The sequence below is a fragment of the Macaca fascicularis genome, chromosome 14, assembly GCF_037993035.2.
Source record: "Macaca fascicularis isolate 582-1 chromosome 14, T2T-MFA8v1.1".
NCBI lineage: Eukaryota > Metazoa > Chordata > Mammalia > Primates > Cercopithecidae > Macaca > Macaca fascicularis.
Genome location: NC_088388.1, coordinates 119,221,647 through 119,243,477, shown reverse-complemented (window position 1 = coordinate 119,243,477; position 21,831 = coordinate 119,221,647). Strand labels below are relative to the sequence as shown.

Below are 21,831 nucleotides of genomic sequence, written 5' to 3'. Positions count from 1 at the left end.
GAATATTATGCCAATAATAGAAATACATTTCCTAACTAGATGTTAATTCATTCACCAAATATGTACTGAGAATCTATTACGTGCAGGCACTGTTCTAGGTGTTGGGAACATAGCAGTGGATAAAACAAACATCCCTCATTTTACTCTTTGTGTTTTGCTGCCAGCATATTATATAGAACATTGTAGAGAACAGAATGTCGTATAGCCACAGAACATAGGTACTCACATGGAAATAAAACATATTTTAAAAAGTATATTGTTAAATGAAAATGGCAAGCTACAAAACAGCACCTATGGGGTGATTTCATTTTTGTAAAGAAAGTTAATGGTGGCTAGCTCAGGTAAATAACATTAAACAACTGGGAGAGGGGAGAGACCTTGCCACTTTATATCTTGTATGGTTGAAAAGGATTAATCTAAACTGTATTTTATTACTAAAGCTGATAACAGGTCAGTGAAGGTTCATTAAGCTATTCTAATTTTTATCTATGTCAGAAATTTTATATAATAGTATTTTAAAGCATTGTTATGCTTAGAAAAGATTACTTCTAAGAAAAACATCTTGTTTGAGTTTAGATTATACTGGTAATACTGAATAGCTCTTTTCAACATTTATTATTAATAGCTTATTTTGTGCATTTATTTTTAATTCTAGGGGTAGGTTCCTCAGTTAGAGTGCCCTTAAGCAGAAAATTATCATTAAGTTACAGTTTGGTAATTTTTAAGAACTTCACATCTGAAGTCCTATGAAGTAGACAGGATAAGAGACATTGGGGATAAAGAGGCAAAAGCTAAGGTAGAGAAGCTATATAACTTTTCCAAGGTTGTTCAGCTAACAAATGGTAGAGCCTGGATCTGAACTCAGGCCTATCTTATCATAAATCCTGCCTGCTTTCTACAAAACGTTGAAAAATTGTAGGGAAAAAAGCCCCATAAAAACTGAGCACCTGCTTTACCATATAAAAAATAAGCTTCAGTCTTCCATAATTACATCTTTCAAATGCAGAAAGTTAACCAAGGACTCCTTTGGTTACTTGCCTAGATGTATTTGAGAGCAGAACTGAATTATACAAAGCAAACCAGTTAATAACACACTGGTAGAAAGCCTTGTCAGAAAGAACTTTGTACTGGGCCAGTATATGACAGTGTGTAGTGAAGCACAAATAACTACAATCCAGAGGCATTAAATAATTTCAAGCCAATGTTAAAGATGGTATATTTATATTAGAACATACAAATATTTTGGTTCCTGAATTAAAAAAAAAAAAAAAGATCAGAGGAGATTAGAAAGTAAACAGTTCTAATCAAACTCAGACTGCAGTGCTAATAGTGGTAAGTAAAATAGAGATCGCTTTGGATTCATTTGTAACTATAAGGCATTTTCACTGTACTAGTGGTTATCTTATAGTTACTATTACTTTATCTAATGTTCCCTTGGAAGTTTTAGTGGCCTTCAGCGTATCACCAAAAATTTTAGTATTCAAAAGTTCATATTTGTTAACGCAAAAATGTTGAAAGCATCACTGCTCTAGGTTATAAACCAACTCGGTGCCTTACAAATTAGATCATAAGCTATCTAAATAACCTTGGCTTAGTTTTTCCAAAGAATCAGTTTTGGAGAGTGCTGCTTTCTGTTTTCCCCCTAGATTTTTAGTAACGGTCATTCAAAAAACCATTTGAAAAAGTGCTCTTTCACTTATGAAACTGCTGTAGCAGATATTGTTCCCAATATTGTCTTGAAACCTTGGTGAACAGTATTTTTTAAATTTAATGGGAGTAAAATTAGGTTTGTCTCAAAGGAGGAAATACATGCACCAATAGAACCAAATCATATTTACCTTATTCCCACAGCATCGTGAAAGCAGAAAGGCTTAATCACAATGGCTGTATTAGCCCTCCTAATTATCATATTTGCACTCATCTCACTGTAATAACTTGATATTCTATTTTTAACATCTTTAATTGAGGTGAGTGTATGTTCATGTGCCTTTACTATAAATCATTTCACATCCTTTTTCAGGAAGTGGGGTATAAGGGTTATAATCTTTAAGAGTCAAAATAATAAGTTTATGTCTTAAGGTATTCTTTAAAGATAGAGTTTTTTGTTTTTTGAGACGGAGGTTCTCTCGTTATCCAGGCTGGAGTGCAGTGGCTGCGATCTCAGCTCATGGCAACCTCCGCCTCCCGGGTTCAAGCAATTTTCCTGCCTCAGCCTCCCGAGTAGCTGGGATTACAGGCATGCGCCACCACACCCAGCTAATTTTTGTATTTTTAGTAGAGACAGGGTTTCTCCATGTTGGTCAGGCTGGTCTCAAACTCCCGACCTCAGGTGATCCGCCCGCTTCGGCCTCCCAAAGTGCTGGGATTACAGGCGTGAGCCACCGCTCTCGGCCCTAAAGATTCAGTTTTAATAAATGTCTATACTTTTAGTTGGGGGAAATCGGCATTTTTCCCCCTAGAAAGAACTCTTTTTAGCACTGAATTTTTAATTAGGAAAAAACTCACGCACATATCTCACTTGATTCTGTGAGGTAGATAGTATAAAAGTAAATATTATTCTCCTTTTACAGATTAGGAGAACTAGGCTCAGAAAAGTTGACTTAATTATCATATAATTCTCAAAGGACGAAGCAGGGACTCATTTCCAGCAATTTTGACTCTAAGTTCCATATACTTTTCTCTGTAACACACTACCTTAAATAGAACTGTCAGCCAAGACAATATAAAATTAAAAGGTGATAAGGAACGGAGGGAAGGGCAGAGGGAAGGAGAGAGAAAAAAAAAAAATGAAAGGAGATTGGAATGGGGGATAGGAAGGAAGAAACAGGAAGGAAAAGAATAAGTGAGGGAGGAGGAGAGGGAAAGAAAGAGACTGACCAACCATTCTAAAAGCAGAGAAAATCATAAAGTACCTAGAAATAAGCTTAGCTTAAAATATTTTAAGACTTTTGGATACAATTATAAATTACTATTGAAGACCATAAGGGAATATCTGGAATGTCTAAGGAAAAACCACATTCATATATAGGAAAATAATACAAATATGTCTATTTTCTCCAAACTAAACTAAATAGTCAATGCAATTACAATGTTAAAAAAAATAAAACTTTTGGCCGGGCGCGGTGGCTCAAGCCTGTAATCCCAGCACTTTGGGAGGCAGAGACGGGCGGATCACGAGGTCAGGAGATCGAGACCATCCTGGATAACACGGTGAAACCCCGTCTCTACTAAAAAATACAAAAAACTAGCCGGGCGAGGTGGCGGGCGCCTGTAGTCCCAGCTACCCGGGAGGCTGAGGCAGGAGAATGGCGTAAACCCGGGAGGCGGAGCTTGCAGTGAGCTGAGATCCGGCCACTGCACTCCAGCCTGGGCGACAGAGCGAGACTCCGTCTCAAAAAAAAAAATATATATATATTTTATATATATATATATATATATAACTTTTAAAGGAACCTGACAAGCTGATCCCAAAATTCGTATGAGAAAAGAAAAAGCTAAGAATAGCGATGAAAATTTTGAAGGAAAAAAACAAGGTAAGGGGACCTACTTTGCTTATGAAGCTAAAGTAATCTGGACAGTTTGGTGTTGGTACAGAAATAGTTCAAAAACAAACCTACAAACAATGGAAACATTATGTATGACAAGGATAATGCTGCCCGTCAGTAGGGAAAAGACAGACTGCACAATGAATGGGGCAAGACAACTGATTCTCCACATGGAAGAATAAAACTCAATCCCTACCTCATATCACATTCATATTTTATTAACATTCATTATTAATAGTAACACTTATAATTAGTAATTTTCATTGATATTTTGTTAATAAAACACATTGCTGAATATATAACATGAATTCAAATGTTAGGAAATTTAAAAATCTGCAAAAATTTCCATAATGTCTGAAGATACATAACATATAGCCAAAGTATAAAAACATGCATGGGAGCAACAAACACCAAATTTACTATGATGTTTACTTCTGGAAAGGGGCAGAAGAGAACTGGATCGGGGGAAAATACCCAGGAGAGCCTTGATTTCATCTCTAATTTTTATGTGTTTACCTCGTCCCCCAAAAAGATAATGCTAAGTAGTACGTACATGAATATACATTATATTATTTTCTTTTTACTTGATTGCCAAACATTCCAAGTATAAGACCAAAAAACAACAAAATTTAAAAATCAGATGTTGTAGCTACATTGAGACTTCTGTGTAGTAACACTGAGAGAGCAAGTTTCTCAGGTTTTTTCCTTTTTTTAAATTTAGAATTAATTAGCTTAAAGAATAAAAATTCTTGTATACCCCCAAACAGACTACTTCTGTTGAAATTGCATTACTCCAATCAGTCTCTATAAAATGATAAACATAATGATTAAATGGCTTATACTACCAGTTCACTGACTTTAACTCTCTAAAACTTACTGATAAGTACCAGTTCTGAAATAGCTCTCCTTTATCTCTGAAATTTATTATAAGTTTTCAATTACAAACAAAAGATCTAGCCAAGTGGGATGGCTCACGCCTGTAATCCCAGCACTTTGGGAGGCCGAGGCAGGCAGATTACTTGAGGTCAGGAACTCAAGACCAGTCTGGCCAACATGGTGAAACCCCATCTCTACTAAAAATATAAAAATTAGCCAGGCGTGGTGGCGTGCGCCTGTAGTCCCAGCTACTCGGGAGGCTGAGGTGGGAGAATTGCTTGAACCCTGGAGGCAGAGGCTGCAGTGAGCTGAGATCACGCCACTGCACTCCAGCCTAAGGGACAGAGTAAGACCCTGTCACAGGAAAAAAAAAAAAAAGATTTGAGAATATAGTACTTTAGTCAGCAGTCATGATAAAAGATGATGTTGTTATCATGGAGACAGCTAGACACTAACGACAAAACCGATTCCGTTTCAGCAGCTAAAGAATGACCACCTATATTATAAATGCTGGCAAACAAAAATAGTTTAAGGGCTACATGACATTTACTTATGAAATCTTTCTAGGGAACAACAGACACTGGGGCCTATTTGAGGGTGGAGGGTGAAAGGAGGGAGGGGACAGAAAAAGTAACTTTTGGGTACTAGGCTTAGTAACTGGGTGACAAAATAATCTGTACAACAAACCCCCATGACAAGAGTTTACCTATGTAACAAATCTGCACACGTACCCCTGAACCTACAAGTTAAAAAATTAAAATTAAAATTAAAAAAAGAAAATCTTTCTAAAAGGGAAACACACATAGAAAAAATGAGTTTTGGTATTGGTCAGACTGAGATCAAAACCTGGCACAAGCACTCAATGGATTGTGTGACCATTAGCAAGTTTACTGAAAGTCACTGAACCTTAATTTCCTCACAAATAATTGTTAAGTATCTGCTTTATAGGAATGCTGTCAGGATTAAGTGAGGTAAGTACATAGCCTGATACTTAGAACATACCAGGTAATAAACAAATGCCAATTCCCTTTAATAAAAAGGCTACTCAGGCCAGGTGTGGTGGCTCACGCCTGTAATCCCAGCACTTTGGAGGGCCAAGGTGGGAGGATCTCGAGGCCTGGAGTTTGAGACCAGCCTCGGCAGCACAGGGAGACACCCGTCTCTACAAACAAATTAAAAAATTAGCCAGACATTGTAGCATGTACCTGTACATGTAGCATGTGCCAGCTACTAAGGATTTTAGTCAGCAGTCATGATATAAGATGATGTTATCATGGAGATAGATAGACAGTATGGACAATGAGGCAGGAGGATTGCTTGAACCCAGGAGGTCCAGGCTGCAGTGAGCCAGGACCATGCTGCTGTGGCCCAGCCAAAGCAATAGAGTGAGACTCAAAAAAAGAGGCCACTCAAACATAAGAATATTATCTTAAATTCCATATAAGTTTTCTTCTCTATCCCATAATGAAATCTTTCAGTCTTATTTTATCTTTTATTTATTTATTTTTGAGACGAGGTCTTGCTCTGTCACCCAGGCTGGGGTGCAGTGGCACAATCAAAGCTCACTGCAGCCTCGACCTCCCAGGCTCAAGCAATCCTCCCAACTCAGCCTCCCAAACAGCTGGAACTACAGGTGTGTGCCACCACTCTCAGCTAATTGTGAAATTACTTTGTAGAGACAGGATCTCACTGCGTTGCCAGGGCTAATCTCAAACACCTGACCTTAAGCAATCCTCTTGCCTCACCCTCCCAAAGTATTGGGATTACAGGCATGAGCCATTGCACTCAGCTATTTTATCACTCAAAAAGTATTCTAGGCTGGGCATGGTGGCTCATGCCTGTAATCCCAGTACTTTGGGACGCCAAGATGGACAGATCATGAGGTCAGGAATTTGAGACCAGCCTGGCCAACATGGTGAAACCCCGTCTCTACTAAAAATACAAAAATTAGCTGGGCATGGTGGCATGCGCCTGTAATCCCAGCTACTTAGGAGGCTGAGGCAGGAGAATCGCTTGAACCCAGGAGGCAGAGGTTGCAGTGAGCCAAGATCACGCCACTGTACTCCAGCCTGGGCGACAGAGTGAGACTCCATCTCAAAAAACAATAAAAAAGAAAAAGTATCCTAACAGGTTTTTTTATTATTATTAAAAGCATCTAAACAACAGAAATTATTTTGTGCTGCCCTATAATCCTTAAAACTTCCATTAACAAATTTCTCCCAAGACTGTAAGAAAAATTTCAAAACTATTCACATACTACAATTCTGAGATGTAAACAACAGAATCACAGATCTGCTCTTTCCTTCCCATGCTGTGTGATCCCCACTTGAGTAAGCAAGCACCAAAAGAATCAGAGGCAATAAGACTATTGAACAGCAACTAAGCTTCTTAAAACTACTCAACTCTTCTTTGCCAGTGTGGCAGTGACTTATTAGATTTGGTTTTCTAATTATTTCTTCTTCTTTTTTTTTAGATGGAGTCTCACTGTCACCCAGGCTGGAGTGCAGTGACACAATCTCAGCTCACTGCAACCTCTGCCTCCTGGGTTCAAGCGATTCTCCCACCTCAGCCTCCCGAGTAGCTGGCGCACCACCACACCCAGCTAATTTTTTATATTTTTCGTAAAGATCGGGTTTCACCATGTTGGCCAGGCTGGTCTCAAACTCCAGACCTCAAATAATCCGCCTCCCTCGGCCTCCCAAAGTGCTGGGATTACAGGTGTGAGCCACCCCATCCGGCCTCGATTTCTGTCCACTGATGTTGGATGTTGTCATGTGATCTTGGAGTGGAGAAGATGGAAAAGTTCAAATTAAGAAATTTGAGTCTAGACATTGGGGACAGACCATTGTCATGTTAATTTACCTGTTTCTCACAGTCAGAAAAAGAAAGAAATCAGGTAATACTTTTCTGGAAGAAAAAGGAACTCCATATTTGAATTGCAACAACAGATCACCCACCGTATTATTTTATTGCCCACAGCATGTCATGAAAAGATCAAAAACATAACTTAAGGCCAGGGTTGGTGGCTCACGCCTATAACCCCAGCACTTTGGGAGGCCAAGGTGGGAGGACTGCTTGGGGCCAGAAGTTGGAGACCAGCCTGGGCAACATAGTGAGACCCTGTCTCTACTAAATAATAATAAAGTAACTCCCAAAATAGATAGTACATCTAAATTTAAATCAAATTTGGGTCCTCAAGAAAGATTCCTTGTTTTCTGGTTTTATTTTTTTGAGACAGGATCTCACTCTGTCACCAAGCTGGAGTGCAATAGCGCAATCATGGCTTACTGCAGCCTGATACTCCTGGGCTCCAGCAATCCTCCCACCTCAGCCTCCCACGTAGCTGGGCCCATAGGCATATGCCACCACATCTAGTAATTTTTTACTTACTGTAGAGACAGGGTCTTGTTATGTTGCCCAGGCTGGTGTCAAACTCCTGAACTCAGGCAATCTTCCCACCTTGGCCTTCCAAAGTGTTAAGATTACAGGTATGAGCCACCATGCCCAGACTCTTTTCTGTTTTTAATGGAACCTTTTCTCCAAAGTCTTATAATGGAGAATTAGCTGGCAGGGTCATTTTTCCTGTCTATTCTTTTGTTGGTGTTGGAAGTGCTAACAGGGATACATGTAAATTTCTATAATTTGACCTAAAAAGTATCCTTCCCTACTTGGAAGGTGCCCTTTTTCAACCAAGCTTATTGCTTCAGAAGTGGTGCAAATAAACTGGTGGAGAGTCAGCTAATACTTATCAAGACAACCAGGTCTACCAACTGGCAATCCATAGAGTGACATGTCAGAAACACGTCTTCATAGACATATCATCTATTTCTTCTTGTTAACCTTAACAAATTAGAAGTAGGATCTTTGGCAACATATAGAATTTAAAGAATTGAAGTATAAGGGGAACCTGAAGTTGTTAATGACCTCACTAAATTTAAACATTCCCCAAATGAGAATTTTTTTAAGAGCCAAATTTTCATCTCAAATGTATTACATTTAAACACCCAGAAACTTGGGAGTCATCCTAGATCCCTCTTTTTCCTTTATTCCTATGTCTTACTGATCACCATATTCCTCTCCAATCCTATCACCACTGCCCTAGTTCAGGAGCTTCTCAGATCTCCCAGCAGTCTTTCATTTGCATTCCTAGTCTCAAGAATTATTCCTTCCAATCATCTATCAGCTTACCAGCACGGTTATCTTTTCATTAAAATAAAGATCAAATAAATAAATAAAAACTAAACAGTTTTCACTTAAAAGCAAAAGTGTCTCTCATGACAAAGGCAATATATATTCATAGTTAAAAGCCTAGAAAATAATAGATGAGTATGAAGAATAAAACAAAAATCATCTATAATCTCACAACCCAGAAACACTGTTAAAAAGTAGTACAGGCCAGGTTCAGTGGCTCCTGCCTGTAATTCCACCACCATTTCGGGAGGCCAGTGTGGGAGAATCACTTGAGCCCAGAAGTTCAAGACCAGACTGGACAACATAGTGAGAGCTCATCTCTACACAAAATTTAAAAATTAGCTGAGCATGGTGGTGTGTGCCTGTAGCTGCAGTCTCAGCTACTTGAGAGGCTGAGGCTACAGTGAGCTGTGATTGTGCCCACTGCACTCAAGCCTAGGCGACAAAGTGGGACCCGGCCAAAAAAAAAGGTGGTACATGTCCTAGAAGTCTTTTAAAAAGTATCATATGAATGTTTTTTAAAAATGTAACTGGAATTATATTTGAAGTTTTATCTCATACTTTTCACAGATCATGAACGATTTCCTCACTAAGGTTTACTTGAAAATGTCTTTAATGCTTACATCTATTTTATCAAATGACATAATTTATTAACAGCAGTCCCCTGGGAGTTCCTTGTCATCCCAGTTTCTAGGTCCACCTCTTCAGAGGCACCAGACTTACTTTCGTTCCTCTTTGCCCCTACTAAAATAATGGTGAGTGACCTCTTTGTATAAAGTTGACAGCTAAAACTGTATATCTTTAATGTCTTGAGATATATGCCAAAATTGACATTACTAATTCAAAAAGTTTAAACATTTCTTAGGCTTTTGAACTATATTGTCAAATTATTTTCTGTAAGTTTAAACCAATTTACATCCCCACCTGCACAGTATAAGAAATTCTGCTTTACCACAACCCTCTTGTAGCAGTAAACTGTTACTTAAATTGCAATTAAAAAGAAGGATGAAGCTCCCAGTACAGCATGGGACGCGCTCAGGGATTTTTCTGAAATTTTTTTGTTGTTTGATGCCCAAGATTTGGCCTTATATTACAGCAACATAACCGTTATTTAGAATTGTTTATTCATACATCTATTCAAGTATTTACAGACTGCCAATCTTCTTCCAGGTATTGGGAACAAAAAAGTAAATAAGAGGCACAGTGGCTCCAGCCTGTAGTTCCAGCTAGTTGGGAGGCTGAAATGGGAGGATCACTTAAGCCCAGGACTTCAAGGCTGCAGTGCACGATGATTGTGTCTGGACAATGTAGTAAGACCCTATCTCCAAAAAGCCCCTGAAAACAAGTAAATATGACAGGCAAAGCTCAATAAAGCTGGAAAACGAAAGTTCCATGATATTCCTCCATCCAAAGCACTGTCCTAAGTTGCATGATATTCCTCCATCCAAAGCACTGTCTTCAGAAGCTAACAAATCCCCTCTCTACCAATCATCTTCTGAATCTGGCCTAGGGACTCTCTTTGAGAAGGGGGAGCCTCTACTTGATCAACATGAAGTCCATAGTAAAGGAAAGTGGTGAGACATGAAGCTGGAGAAGGCAGACAAAGGCCAAAAAGTGAGTTCATATGAAGGAACTTGACATTATCTTGCTGGCTAGCAATTGTTTCCCATACTTAAAATACTATCTTCATGATTTGCCACAGTCACATAAGCACCAAATTATTAGTCACTTAATGTTTTTCTTTAAAGGTAACATTACTTTTCTTTCCAAAGGAAACTTTATCTCACTATTATAAATAGAAAACCAGTATTACTTGCTACAAACAGAAGGCAACACTAGTAGAGGATATGTAAACTCTTAAATTTAAAAATATTAAAAATGAAATACAAGTAAGACATTTCTGGAAACAGGGATAATAAATTAATCAGCACACCTGTAACTTGGTCATTGTAGCAGCCTCAAAAAGAAGGCATTTCATGTATCCTTTTTTTCAAACCTCCTTTATCCACGCAGTAAAAACTGTCTTATCCAATCCATTGGTACCAGTGGTTGGTCATTTAATGGAAAAGAATAGTTAAAGCAAGAAATAATTTTAAAACATTCATATATACCTTAAACTTTATTTCAATTTATATAAATGTACATTCATTTGCCAATTTTACAATGTAGGATCAAAGCCTTTTCTTTAAGTAAGGGTCTGTTGATTGTAGTGTCCCATTAGCTTTCTCGTATGAACTATCCTAAAATATATCAGCTATGATTTATTTCCTGTTTCAGTTTCCTTAGAGTGGAGCAAGAAATGAAAGACATTCATAATAATCTAGACGATACTTCTCAAATAATAATTGTTTTGTATGTACGTCTAATTTGACAGAATTTTTTTTCAGTGACAAGCCTCTACTCTTATTTCCAAAGCAAACACAACTCACTCTTTATAGAAATAACTTTCTTTTTGGTGCTCAGATTTCATCAGTTTTCATAATATTTAACTAAATCATCTAATTCCAATTCAAGTACAACCGGTTGAAATTATACAATTCAACTGGAAGAAGTAGAAGCATTCAGACACAGTACAAATAGCCATGAGACACAAACATTTAACTGACTGGGTAAAAGTCATGTTCTGCAGAGAAAATGGAGTCAGTCCACTAAATTGAGGTTAGCTAAGTAATTTCAACTTAGTATTGAAACTACTGCTTAGTATCCAAAGTATTGCTCCTCCTCCTTCTTCTTTCTATATTGATCACTTCCTCCAAGATTTGATCATGTTTAGCTTCCCTGATATTACAGGACTTCAGAATCCCTAAATGACCATCCATCTTTACCATGTTTCCTCTAATAGCTCATTAAATGTATTCAGCCAACTTGAGACACTCCAAAGCTTTTATTTTAACATCAAGCACGATACTCTTTCTTGATACTTTGGCAGCAGCATCTCTAGCACTATCATTCACGTGCCTTTTGTTAGTCATTACAGTTCAAAACCATTTATTAAAAACCTTATAAATGTAACTTCAAAATTGGAGCTACATACAGAGTTTGGCAAAAAGAGTGGAAAACTCTTCATGCATCCCGTTGAGCTGCAGGAAAAATTTCAAATATTTCTGGAAGAAATCTTCAGTTTGTGAGATCATGTGCATGACTGAGACAGGCTCTGCAAATAAGCATATCTTGACAAATATATCTGCTTATGTGAACAACCTAAATTTATCCTGACAAATTTAAGTATTCCATGTACAAAACAAAGTGAACAAGATAAATGTGAAACCAGAACTATCAGATATGTAGGTGAGCTGGATACTTTTTTCCTCTCTGAAAGGACCAGTTAAGGATTCCTCTGAAAAACTCACTGGAAATATTTTGAAAACTGTAAAAGAGGCTTGAAATTTTTGAAAATTTTTGTGAGAATTTTCCCAAACTGGATGGCAACAAAGAGTGGACCAAAAAAAAAAAAAAAAAAAAAATCCCTTCTCCATTTCCAGACGTCCAATAAATGACACATTCAGAAGAATAGATTCTATAGATCAGCAGACCCCAAGCTTTTTGGCACCAGGGACAGGTTTAGTGGAAGACAATTTTTCCACAGATGGGGGTTTGAGTGAACAGTTTCAGTATGAAACTGTTCCGCCTCAGATCATTGGGCATTAGATTCTCCTAAGGAGTGTGCAGCCTAGATCCCTCACATGTGCAGTTCACAACAGGCTTCGCACTCCTATGAGAATCTAATGCGCCCCCAGCAATCTGACAGGAGGTGGAGCTCAGGTAGTAATGCTCTTTCACTCTGGCAGCTCACCTCCTGCTGTGCAGCCCTGGCCCAGCGGTTGGCGACCCCTGCCATAAATTACTTTAGATGGCTTCTTGGAACAAAAGGGCTTAATTTTTGTTAGTGCTTGAATTAACAATAAAGTTGGACAAAGTTGACCATTAACTGTATTACGATCTTTCCAAGTATGCAGACTTGAGAGTTGTGATTCTTGGTGCTTATTAACATCAAAATTTAAAAATGGAATTGTCTTAATGACCTTAAAATCTCATCTTAGGTAGAAACCAAACACTGTTCAAGTAAAGGCCCTTTTATTGCTAACTGACCAAAAACAGTCTCCTCATTGAGAAACTTATTTCCAAGTGGGCATTTTTCTATATCAAAGGATGCATTGCTACATTCCACTTTTAATTTTTTTTAATTTAATGATCATTTATATTTTTTCTACTATTCCCTTTTATGTGTAGCAAACAATACTGGTTTTCTATTTATAATAAAATGAAGTTTCCTTTGGAAATGGTTTCTAAGTTTAAAAAGTAATATTACTGGCCAGGCATAGTGGCTCATGCCTGAATTCCCAGCACTTTGGGAGGGCGAGGTAGGAGGATCACTTGAGGCCAGGAATTCAAGACCAGCCTGCGGCAACATGGTGAAACCTCATCTCTACAAAAGAAATACCAAAATTATCCAATGTGGTGGTATGCACTTACGTTCCCAGATACTTGGGAGGCTGAGGTGGGAGGATCACTGGAGTCTGGGAGGTCAAGGCTGCAGCGAGCCATGACCGCATCAGTGCACTCCAGTCTGAGTGACAGAGTAAGGACTTTGTCTCAAAATAAATACATAAATAAAATAATAAAGAATAATATTAAAGAAAAATGTTTAGTAACTTACAGTTTAGGGGGTTATAAGCCTATGGCAAATCACTAAAGTAGTATCCAAATTTAAGTATGGGAAACAGCAGGATAAAGGCAAGTTCCTTACCATGCATGCGTTCAAGTCTACTCTAATTGGCCTTCCAGCCTCTTTTCTCACCACTTTCCCTCATCACAAAACTTCATATCCTAACAGTGTGCCACATCTAACATAGTCTAAAACGTCCATTTTAGTATCCACATCTCTACCACCACACCCCTAAAATACCCAACTCACCTCCTTACCCTTTAAAGAGTCTCTACCTTAAAATATTACCTTCCTCCAAGAAACCCTCCCAAACTTGTCTCCTCAGATACTATTCTGTGTTATTAGAGACTTGGTCTTATTTATCTACCAATCTTTCTCTGGTTCTCCGCACAGGTATTCAAGAAATAGTTTTTGAAAGAATGACTGTTAAGTTTTACTCTTATTTAACTACTGAACAATGTTAATTACATTCTACTTTCAACTTTCATCCCTTCAGGTTTCCTTTATAATGTACTCCCCACTGCCTGTTCTACTACTACTACCCTGTAGCTGTTCCTCCAGCCTTAGAACGTACTTCTGTCCTCCCCAAACATGTGACCCAAGATACTATATTAACTGTCTTTCTGGTGCAATCTCATCCTTGTTGATCTTCACCTATTCAAATTTCTTCAACTACCATCACAAATATAATAGCACTAGCTAAGAACTCATTCCTATACATTTAGTTGTCCACTAGATACTTGTACCCAGATATTCCATAAGTATCTGTGGTGTGAAGCCTCCAAAATGACCACCAATAGGCTGGGCACATTGGCTCATGCCTGTAATCCCAGCACTTTGGGAGGCCAAGGTGGGCGGATCGCTTGAGCTGAGGAGTTTGAGGCCAGACTAGGCAACATTGGCAAAACCCTATCTCTACAAAAAAAAAAAAAAAAAAAAAAACAATTAGCTGAGCATGGTGGCATGCCTGTAGTCCCAGCTACTTGGGAGGCTGAGGTGAGAGATCGCTTTAGGCTGGGAGACTGAGGCTGCAGTGAGCCATGATCACACCACTGCACCCCAGCCTCGGCAACATAGCAAGACCCTATCTCAAAGAAACAAAATGGCCCCTATTGACTCTTGGTATTCATGCCCTTGTATAGTTTCTTCCCACAGTGAATAGTGCTGACCTGTGTAACCAACAGATTATAGAAATGATGTAGTGTGACTTTTGTGGTCAGCTCACAAAAGTTATTATGGCTTCTACCTCCCTCTCTGGCTAAAATCACTCGCTCAGGGCAAAGCCAACTGCCTCACACATCCCCATAGAGAAGTCCACCGACCAACAGCGGAGCCAGGGCTTCCTACCAACAATCAGCACTCACTTGCCCAGCATGAGTAAGTCACCTTGGAAGTGGACCCACTGCTGCAGTTGAGCCTTCAGATGCCTGAAGGCCTTGCTTCTAGTCGCAGACACCTTGACTGCAATCTCATGAGAAACCTTGAAGCAGAACCACCCAGCAGTTGCTCACCGACTTCTGATCTTAGTAAACTATGAGTTGATAAATGTTTGGCAGCACTGTCCAAAAGAGCTTTTTGCAATAATTTAAAACATTCTATGATCAACCAGCAGTACCGTAGCCACTGGCTTCATGTGGCTACTGAACATTTGAAATGTGGCTAGTGTGACTGACGAACTGAATTTTCAATTTTATTTAATTTTAACTAATTTAAATGTAAACAGCCACATTTGTCTTGTGGTTACCATAGTGAATTGTGCAAGTTTATTGTTTTGGGATAATCTATCATACAACAGATAATGAATACAGTAACTTAAACTAAATCTATCCCTTACTATGTCTGTTCTGTTCTCCATCTTCCATCTAATCAGTCAACCAAACAAAAATAACAAAACAAAACAAAACCCTCCCTTCTCCCTTTTACAGTCCCCATCTTACTAAGTATTACCAACATCCACCCGAGGATACAACCCAGAAAGGCCCACACTTTGACCACACACCTTTCACCCTACTGGTATTCTTAGTATCTTCTTAATAACTTTGTCTCTTTGCTTTTAAGTATATTGTTACAAATTCAGTTTAGGAATTTATTAATATCATTTTTCATATGGATTACTGAAAAATGTCTCACTATTGGTTTCTCTGCCCCTGAAAATGTTGCTCAAGACTAATCCTTTCTTCATGCTACCACCAAAAGAATCTTTTATAACATAATGCTTACTACCTCTCTGACTGAAGGCCTTCAGTGGCTCCCTACAATCCAGAGGTTAAAATCCAAACTCATTAGAATAACTTAAAAGACCTTCTTTAATCTGGTACCACCTATCACTCCAACTTTACCAACTGCTTTGCCCATCATCAACCTCCATGCTCCAGCCACACTGAACTATATGCAGTTCCTGAAAATGTGAGTTATTTCACCTCTATGTCCTTATTAATATTCCTTATTTTGGTTGGGCATGGTAGCTCACACCCATAATCCCAGCACTTTGGGAGGCTGAGGTGGGTGGATCACCTAAGGTCAGGAGTTCAAGACCAGCCTGGCCAACACAGCGAAACCCCGTCTCTACTAAAAATACAAAAATTAGCCAGCTGCGGTGGCACATACTTGTAATTCCAGTACTTTGGGAGGCTGAGGCACAAGAATCCCTTGAACCCAGGAGGTGGAGGTTGCAGTGAGGCAAGATCGTGCCACTGCAATCCAGCCTGGGTGATGGAATGAGACTTTGTCTCAAAAAAACCTGATTGTTTCTTTTACCTGAATTGTTCTTCTATCCCTTACCTGTCCAGTAACTACATCCCACATTCCAGGATTCAGCAAACAGATTCACCTCCTCTATGAAACTGTCTGTGATCTGTACAAAAAGTAATGATTTTTCTCCTTTGAGTCTCCACTGTGCCCTGTGCACTTTGTTCTCTGTCTTCTTCTAATAGACTCGAAGTTCCTAAAAGGCAGAAACAGTACCTGATTCAACTCTGACTATAACTGGCAGTATAGGATAGTGTTTAAGAGTACAGGCTGGGGCCAGGCATGGTGGCTCACACCTGTAATCCCAGCACTTTGGGAGGTTGAGGCAGACGGATCACTTGAGGTCAGGAGTTCAAGACCAGCCATGGCCAACATGGTGAAACCCCGTCTCTACTAAAAACACAAAAATTAGCCAGGCATGGTGGCACATGCCTGTAGTCCCAGCTACTCAGGAGGCTGAGGTTGCAGTGAGCTGAGATCACGCCACTGCACTCCAGCCTGGGCAACAGAGGGTGACTGTCTCAACAACAACAACAAAAAACAATGCAGGTTGGGAAGTCAGAGAGATTCATACTAAAATCCAAGTTTTACCACTCACTAGGCATGCTACTTAAATTTTCTCTTTCTTCACCTGTAAATGATTATATACCAAACCCATTACCTTACAGAGTAATTGTGAGAATTAAGTAAAATAATGGGTAGAAAGCATTAGAGTGCCTAGCACATAATTTTTAGTCAATAAATGCATTTTGAATGGAGAGATTAATGGTTGGGTTACTACCTCCTAGATAGGTAAATAAAGGGTGGGAAAGGCCAAAATAGAAGGTATCATCTTTGGAGTAACTTTTTAGAAAAATACAGAAAAACCAAGTAATCCAGGAAGCCTACTGGGTAGCTACTACATGGTCAGAAAATTGCAGGGAATGGCAAAAGGACTCAACCAGAAATAAGTAAAAGGTTGAGGGAGAGCAGAGGACTTAGATGGGGTAACAAAGGAAAGATTAGAAGCCTAACGATGACAATAAAGACAAAGCGTACATGCAAAAAGATAAGGGGAGGCCGGGTGCAGTGGTTCAGGCCTGTAATCCTAGCTCTTTTGGGAGGCTGAGGCAGGCAGATCACTGAGGCCAAGAGTTCAAGACTAGCTGGGCAAACGTGGTGAAACCCCATCTCTACTTAAAAAAAAAAAAAATTAGCCAGGTGTGGTGGTGCACACCTGTAATCCTAGCTAACTGGGTGGCTCAACCAAAGAATCCTTTGAACCCAGGAGGTGGAGATTGCAGTGAGCCAAGATCATGCCACAGCACTCCAGCCTGGGAGACAGAGCAAGACTCAGTCTCAAAAAAAAAAAAAAAAAAAAAAATTTTATTAAAAGATATGGAGTGAAGGAGAAGCAGAAGGTAAGAGACACAAAAACACAAAAATTTTAAAGTAGAATCGTATCAAATATTGACAAGATCTAAGATGCAGTCATACTGACAGATTGCTCCTAGCCTGAATCACATGAAATTGCAAATATTGGATTGTTTTTGACTAATAAAACGGATTAGGCCATTTTCCCATAATAAGCTGGATCTTTTTTAAAATAATAAACTCAAAGTCTGAAGGTTGCCTTTTAATATCATTTTACATTCTACCTTTGGCCTTGAATGCCTGAATGTTGTAGGGCTCATGAGTCAAAAAAATATACTCCTATTAAAGTCTCCTGGATATTCCCTGTAACACAACTTAGAAATTACTCCTGTAATTTATATTAAAAGAGATTAAATAATCTTCTTTGGCTGAATCTTTTCATTTGGAGTAACACAAATTGGGTACAGTAGCAAATATAATGAATCAAGAGTCAAAAATATCTGGATTTTTTTATTTTTTATTTTTAAAGAGACAGAATCTCACTTTGTAGCCCAGGCCGAAGTAGACTGACAAAATCATAGCTCACTGCAGCCTGGAGCTCCTGGGCTCAAGTAATCCTCCCACCTCAGCCTCCTAGGTTACTAGGACCACAGGTCCTGTGCCCTGCTGAAAGACTTGAATTTAAAACCTGGTTCCAAAAAATTTCTAGCTGGGAAATACTGATTTACTCAATCAACATCTTTGAATCTAAGTTTTTTTTCTCATCTGTAAAATGGGAATAACATTTGCCTTGTATAGTTATTATATCTATTAAATATAATGTATATAAAGTACCTAGAATGAGGCTTTATATGTAGAAGTTGGTGTTCATGGTTACAAAATAAGGAAACAGTTGTAAAAGTATAATAGATGCAAATGTAAACTACTAGTATACAAATAAACATATAAAAGCAACAATAATTTATTGGGTGTGACAAGACTGAAATGCTGCTTGTATAATAACCTTCTCATTTAAAAAAATAAATATGGGAAAACAAGCATGGGCAAATGTTTGTCAACTGTGAACGGCTGTTTTCTTCCTCATTATTTTTGCCAATCTGACTTTTTAACTTCATCAATGCTCAAAGACGACAGAACATTCTCCAGATTAGTCATATCGATAACAGTAAATTTTTCAAGCTGGATAAGCAGAGGTCTCCTTACTGCTAACAGTGTGAGGAAGCAATGCTAGCTAAAATGAGATATGGTAAATATTTATGCAAAACTAACAGACCTTTACCCCACAGGGAGGCTGCAAGCATGGGAAAAAGCAGCTTCCCAGAACTCAGCATAGCGGATGTCTGCAGATCTCCCTAAGGGCTATAAAGTCTCTACATCTATAAGACATGCATGTTAGCCTCTTTGTAAATCCCAAACCTAGTAAAATTCTCAATACAATTCTCTAATCTTTCTCTACCTAGAAACAATACTTTACTCAATAAAAGATTTAGTTGGTGGGCTTCTTTTTTAAACCAACAATCTGCCTACCTCTCTTCTAGATTTTCTTCTAAATTTTCTGGGGTTACTAAGACAAAGAAAGAAAACAATATATAACCAAAAAGGGTTAAAAAATAACATACCTAAATATCTCTTAAGCAATTTTTCTCTCTATTTTATAAGATAAAAAGTGACTAAACTAAAATGATTCCTGCCACAGAATTTCAGAAAAAGGTCATTTACAAAGAAGAAATGAGATTAAAAAGTAACATTGTTTTTCACTTTGGCCCATATGGGGTGTGTGGGACCCCTATGGTCTCTCTTCTTCCTAGTTAGTGTCAAGCTGGAATGCAAGAAGATGGCCAGTGAGAAGACTGAAATGCAGCAACATGACATCATGGTGGGGACAGTTATGATGTCAGGGGAACGGGAAAGAGGACTTGTTAATCCTGACTCACCCAACCACTCTGGGGTAGGACTGAGCCCTCTTTGAGCCTCATCTTTCCTATCTGTAATTGGGCTGACTGGGATTACAGGCTCTCTCTCAGAAGGCTCTCTCAGCCCTTGAGAATAGTGAAACAGGGATGTTCCCTCTTCTCATGGGCATCTCTGTGGGGCCAGGGTCTCTAGGCATCTCCTATCTTCTCCTCTCACCGCACCCCTAGTCTCTGGGGAGATCGGAGGCAGCCCCTCCAGGTAGGGTCCCGCTTCCTCCTCTGGGCTCCTCCTCTGGGACCCCATGGGGTTCTGGGGCTCTGTATCCTGCTGTGATTCCCCCAGCATCACCCAGCACAGGGCTGGGCATCCACCTGCATGCCAGACATTCCCAATGGGCTTTTCCTCTGCAGTACAAGATATCCTATAGGCTCAAAATTGAAATGCATAAACAGGTAACTGTATTAGGGATAACGGTGTTCAGAGGGCAGGTGGAGGTCTGGAAGCCATGGGAGGAACCCAGTGTAGGAAGTCTGGGACAAAGCTGACCCCGAGCATATGGGTCTTGCCTTGAAATCTCTGCAGAGGTCTCAGAGGGCTGATGTGGGATAAAGGAGACAGATTTCAGTCTCAAGAAAGAAAAATGATTCTCACATTTTGGAGACATCATCTTGTAGCTGGAGCCATCCAGAGGAGAGGCCGGCAGTGGGCAGGGGCCAGGTATCCTTATCGAGGAGGGTTCACAGCAAAGACTAGACAGCGAGATCAGGGAGGCTGTGGAGGTGACTCGTATTCCAGGAAGGGACTGGATGGATAGTCTTGAGGGTCCCTTTTAGCCCAAATCTCAAGTTTTGAGATGGACCGCAAGAGTCTGTTGCTGTTTTGAAGGTTTTCAGATTGAACCCAGTAGGACTGGCCAGAAGTTTCTGAGATTGTTCCTACATCCCTGAACTTGATTCCATAGTTCAGGCTGACTGCACCATTCCAAGATATACCTCAAGATTCTGTGACTGTCCTCAGGGTTCTGAGATTGACCCAATGGTATAATGCCAGGCACAAGGTCCTGGGATTCCCCAAGCTTCTGAGTTTCACATGAAGGTTCTGAGACAGACCTCAAGTTCTAAGATTGATGACCCCTGTGTGCTGAGATGTGTCCCAAGGTTCTGAGGCTGTCCCCAAGCTTATGAGTGTGATCTGAAGGTTCTGAGATAAACCAAAACTTCTGAAATTGACTCCAGTGGTTCAATCCTGAAATCATAAGATTAACTGATGGTTCCTAAAGGGATGAGGAGGTCCTCAGATTCTGAGTTTGCTGGACTCTTAGATTCTGTCCATCAGAATATTAGAACCAACAGGTAGAGCCTTGGGTCAAGGATCCAGGTGAGTGGGAAGAAGAAGCGGGATGGGCTGGGAGTATAGGGCACCTGGGGTACTCACCCTGGCATGCTTTCCCAGGTGTATGGGCTATGTTGGTTCTGATGTAGGCAGGAAGAGGCTTATCTGCCTGGAGCACCATGTGGTCCCATAAGTGCACGCAACAGATCCCCTTATGGGGAGGATGACAATAGGTAGCGCGCAGGCCCTGGGAAACTGGTTCCACCCTCCTGAGGATGGGAGACACAAACCCCAGCCAGACAAACCAAGCACACCTGTAATTCAGGCAGAGGCAAAGCACAGGGTCACTGCCACACACCCCTTTCCCCACCCACAGGGGGAAAAGAAAAAAAAAAGTGTTTTAAGGCTCAGAAGATGCCTCTATAGCTATAAAAGACAAAACCTTTTTTCTTTAAATGGCAGAAAATATAAACCAAATGATAAAGATAACACTATAACAATGCAAATACAATATTATCTCCACTGCCACTTAAACACACACAGATTCTTGGTAAGAAAAAACTTCAGCCCAACTTACTCATATAATTTATGCTTCCAAAGGTCTGATTATCTACTATTAATATATAACATATATGAGATAGGCCTTAAACTTCTTAAAAGAACTTTAAAATAATTATGATGGAAAATGATCCATAAGCAACACAGATGAGGCATCAAAAAAGTCCAATGTTTACAATGTGTATATATTTAAAGCAGTTAATAACAAGCCTAAACATAATGTTTAGGTTCACTCTTCAGAGCAAATGAGACAACATTCCTCATGTAAGAAATCTGGAAAAGAAAATAGGTAAAGCAGGTGATTAAGAGTACAAAGAATAAGATGTAGTTATTAAATTATAATGTAAAGGCAACACTTTAATGGTACTGTTGAAGACAAAATCTACTTTCTGGGTTTCATCCAACTGATTGATCTAGATGAGCCAATAACCATAAGCAGGACTGTGACGAGTAGTTTCAAAAAAGTGGGCATTGCAGTCATAATCCCAAGTCTTCTGTTTAGAAAGTATGTCAGCTTGGGTATTAGAGAACCTCTCAGAGGCTCATTTTTCTCAGTTTTAAAACAGGGGCAGTATTAAGCTTAGTTGAAAGGTTAAAAAAGACAATGCACAGGAAGTACATAAAACAGTGTGCAGTACTTAATACGTA

General features: G+C 39.4%; 1 protein-coding gene across 9 annotated transcripts in view; it reads right to left on the bottom strand.

Annotated features, from left to right (window-relative positions):
* ARHGEF12 (Rho guanine nucleotide exchange factor 12) overlaps nt 1-21,831 on the bottom strand; it is a 149,637-nt gene that overhangs the window by 112,882 nt on the left and 14,924 nt on the right. The gene's annotated exons all lie outside the window — the stretch shown is intronic.